General features: G+C 41.2%; 1 protein-coding gene across 2 annotated transcripts in view; it reads left to right on the forward strand.

Annotated features, from left to right (window-relative positions):
* Positions 1-4,106, forward strand: part of LOC309610676 (sodium/glucose cotransporter 1) — a 140,932-nt gene that overhangs the window by 31,741 nt on the left and 105,085 nt on the right. The gene's annotated exons all lie outside the window — the stretch shown is intronic.

The raw sequence follows: 4,106 nt of genomic DNA on the forward strand, positions 1-4,106 counted from the left end.
ACAATGCTCGTAAGGTGATTAGTGTTTCTTGCTTCAGAAACAGATGTGACCTAAAGAGGGTGGTGCCAGCCTCTTAGGCCAAACTCCTCCTGAATTGAGCAGGTGAAAACATGCCCCTACATGACGCAGCTGGAGGAACAAGGGAGCACCAACCAAAGCTCAGTTTTCCTTCCCAAACCTTGGTATCAGGGAATGGATCACCTGAGGATAGTGAGCTCAGGGCAGGGATGAGACTTACCCAAGGTCACATGCTATGACTGTTGGCAGAGAATCCCATGGCTGTGCCCTTCACCCCAGGCTGCCTCTTATTTGTCAAATACTTATCAAGTACCAGCTGTGTGCAGGGTGCTGTGGTGCTCTGACTTGCTCTGTGCTCCTATCTCGTGCTCTGCCTTCTGCCCCGCTTGCCCATTTTGCCCCTTTCCCCTGGATCATTATCATTGGTCTTTCCAAACACTGCTCACACCACTCTTCTGGGGAGCTTTCCCTGAGCCCCTGCCTCCCAGGGCACAGCCCCAATTCAATGCCCTTTCTGGAAGCTCTAGAGCACCCTATGGGTGTCTTTGTCATAGCACTTCTCACCCTGTATGATATGGAGGTGAGATGTTTCCTTGTTGTCTGCTTCCCCACTAGTCTCTGAGTTTTCAAAGGCATGGGCCTAGTTTTCTTTATCTCTGTATCCCCAGCATTCTCCACAATTCCAGGCACATAGCAGGAGCTATGTTTATTTTTGTTAGTAGTAGTATTGCTTTATTAATTGAATACTTACTATGTGCCAGGCATTGTGCTATGTTATTGTGCTATGACCATATGTCACCTCATTAATCATTACAATAACACTGTGAACTAGGTCTTATTATCCTCATTTTGCAGAGGAGAAAACCTGAGGCTCAGAATGGTTAAGTACCTTGCTCAAGATCATACTACTAGCAAGTGATAGAGCTTGGACTCATGCTCAGGTCTCTTGGACTCCAAAACTCTGTTCAGTAAATTATTAATAAAAACATTAATCAATGAATAAAAAGCACCATACTGGGCCTGTGGGAAACATACAGACAAATCAATATGTATTCTGTTTATGAAAAGGTTTATATCCTGTTAGGAGAGAAAACAGATACATAAATACCTAAGGTTTAAGGTCCATCCATCGCAGGGTCTTGAGGTGGGAGCAATTATTTCCATTGGGAATGGAGTATGGGGAGACTTCTTGGGGTGAGAGGACATTTGAGCCAAGCCTTGTAGGAATGTAGTTTGGACAGGTGGAGGTGACATGTGGGCAGTGGGCAGGACGGTCCTGCAAACTCAGTGGAGGAAATAGCATGACCAAATGCAGAAGCAGAAGGGAGATACTGGGAACAGCAACCAGTTGATTTGGGCTAGATTTAGGGTCTGTGGGGAGGGGAGACTGAGGGGGATGGGAAGCTCTTAGCAAGTTAGCATCAGATGGTGATGGGCCTTGAACACCAGGTCAAGGCTTTTGGGTTTTCTTTGGCAGGAAGGGGGAGCCCCTGACAATTTTTGGGTTAGAGTGACCTGGCACAACACCCAGGATGGACTGAAGGAAGGGGAGACTTGGAGGAGAGAGACCACAAGAGTCCATAGCAGCAATCTAGGGAGAGATGATGGTCTGGGAGGCTGCGGGGGAAGGGGTGAGGAAAACACTAGAAGAGGCATTTCAAAGGCTGACTCCATGGGTCCAGAAACTAGCTGAAGGGTGAAATGGGGCAGGCATCAAGGAGGCAACATGGGGGCAGAAGGTCCAAGTTTTGGTTCTAGCTGAGTCACGTGGCCTCACTGGGCCTCAGTGTCCCATTTGTGAAAGGTGGAGGATGAGTCATGCCATCTCTAGCAGACTTTCCAGAGCTCACAGTCAAGCCAGATTTTGGAATTTCCATATCTTTGAAAAAAGCTGAGAGATTTGCAACCTAGGTGAGCAGATTTGGAAATGCAGACCAGTTATCTTCCTGGGGGTGGTAAGCCAGCTTTGGCAAGACTTCAGCTCTGGGCTCCTAGGTGAGGTAGCTGTGATGGCTTTGTGACACGTGTGTAATCAAGGAGCTGTGATAACAGAATTAGAAACTCTGCTCCCTTAAACATTTTTGCAGTGGGGGTATGTTGGCATGACTGAGGTTATCACCTAAATTGTGTACCTTCTGAGAGGGGAGTATGTGATTTATTGGCCTACGAGAGCACCAAACTCATTATGTGATAAGGTTCAACGTATGGGCCCTGCTAAAAGTCATAGAGAAAGAGCCAAGTGTCCTGAGCTGAGCAGAACTCCTGGGAATCTCCCGTCTGTCCTTCCATCCACAGGCCATCTAGACTTTGGGCCCCAGTTAGAAGCTAAGTCTGGCTTATTTGGAAATATGGGAAGAGGGGGTCAGTAGCAAGATGCCAGAGAGGATGAAGGGAGCCCATGGACTGAAGGAAAATGTCTATTCAGGTCTTCTGCCCATTTTTAAATCAGGTTGTTTGTTTTTATTGATGTTGAGTTGTATGAGCTGTTTATATATTTTGGATATTAACCCCTTATTGTCATATTGTTTGAAAATATTTTCTCCCATTCAGTAGGTTTCCTTTGCAGTGTAAAAGCTTTTAAGTTTAATTAGGTACCATTTGTTTATTTTTGCTTTTATTTTCTTTGCTTAGGAGACAGATCCAAAAAAATATTGCTACGATTTATGTCAGAGTGTTCCTCTAGGAGTTCTGTGGTTTCCAGTCTTACATTTAGGTCTTTAATCCATTTTGAGTTTATTTTTTATATGGTGTTAGAGAATGTTCTAATTTCATTCTTTTACATGTAGCTGTCCAGTTTTCCTAGCACCACTTATTGAAGAGACTGTCTTTTCTCCATTGTATGTTCTTGCCTCCTTTGTCATAGATTAATTGGCCATAAGTGCATGGGTTTATTTCTGGGCTCTCTATTCTGTTCCATTGATGTATGTGTCTGTTTTTGTGCCAGTACCATACTGTTTTGATTATTGTAGTTTTGTAGTATAGTCTGAAGTCAGGGAGGGTGATTCCTCCAGCTCTGTTCTTCTTTCTCAAGATTGTTTTTGCTATTTAGTGTCTCTTGTGTTTCCATACAAATTTTAAAATTATTTATTCTAGTTCTGTGAAAAATGGCATTGATAGGATTGCATTGAATCTGTAGATTGCCTTGGGTAGTATAATCATTTTTAACAATATTATTTCTTTCAATCCAAGAACATGGTATATCTTTCCATTTGTTTGTGTTGTCTTCAATTTCTTTCATCAGTGTCTTATGGTTTTCCAAGTACAGGTGTTTTACTTTCTTAGGTAGGTTTATTCCTAGGTATTTTATTCTTTTTGATGTGATGGTAAATGGGATTGTTTCCTTAATTTCTCTTTCTGATAGTTTGTTGTTAGTGTATAGAAATGTAACAGATTTATGTGTATTAATTTTGTATCCTGCAACTTTACCAATTCATTGATGAGTTCTAGTAGTTTTCTGGTGGCATCTTTAGGATCTTCTATGTATTGTAGCATGTCATCTGCAAACAGTGACAGTTTTACTTCTTCCTTTCCAATTTGGATTCCTTTCATTTCTTTTTCTTGTCTGATTGCTGTGGCTAAGACTTCCAATAATATGTTGAATAAAGGTGGTGAGAGTGGGCTTCCTTGTCTTGTTCCTGATCTTAGAGGAAATGCTTTCAGCTTTTCACCATTGAGTATGATGTTCCTGCTTTAATTTCTTTTGGGTATCCCAGAAGTGGAATTGCTGGATCATATTGTAATTCTATTTTTAATTTTTTTGAGGAACCACCATGCTATTTTCCATATTGGCTGCACTATTTTACAATTCTACCAGCAGTGCACAAGGGTTCTAATTTCTCCACATCCTCACCAACAATTTTTTTTATAATAGTCATTCTAATGGGTGTGAAAAGGTATCTTATTGTGGTTATAATTCACATTTCCCTAATGATTAGTGATATTAGCATCTTTTTGTATAATTATTAGAATTATTTTTAAAATTTGCCAATCTGGTACTGTCCATATTTCAGTTTGGGTCAGTTCAGTTTACTACAATTAAATTTTTTTTTTAAAGGTCAAGTCTTTTATTTATTTATTTATGTATTTAT

The sequence above is a fragment of the Balaenoptera borealis genome (assembly GCF_965194805.1).
Source record: "Balaenoptera borealis genome assembly, chromosome: 14".
Taxonomy (NCBI): domain Eukaryota; kingdom Metazoa; phylum Chordata; class Mammalia; order Artiodactyla; family Balaenopteridae; genus Balaenoptera; species Balaenoptera borealis.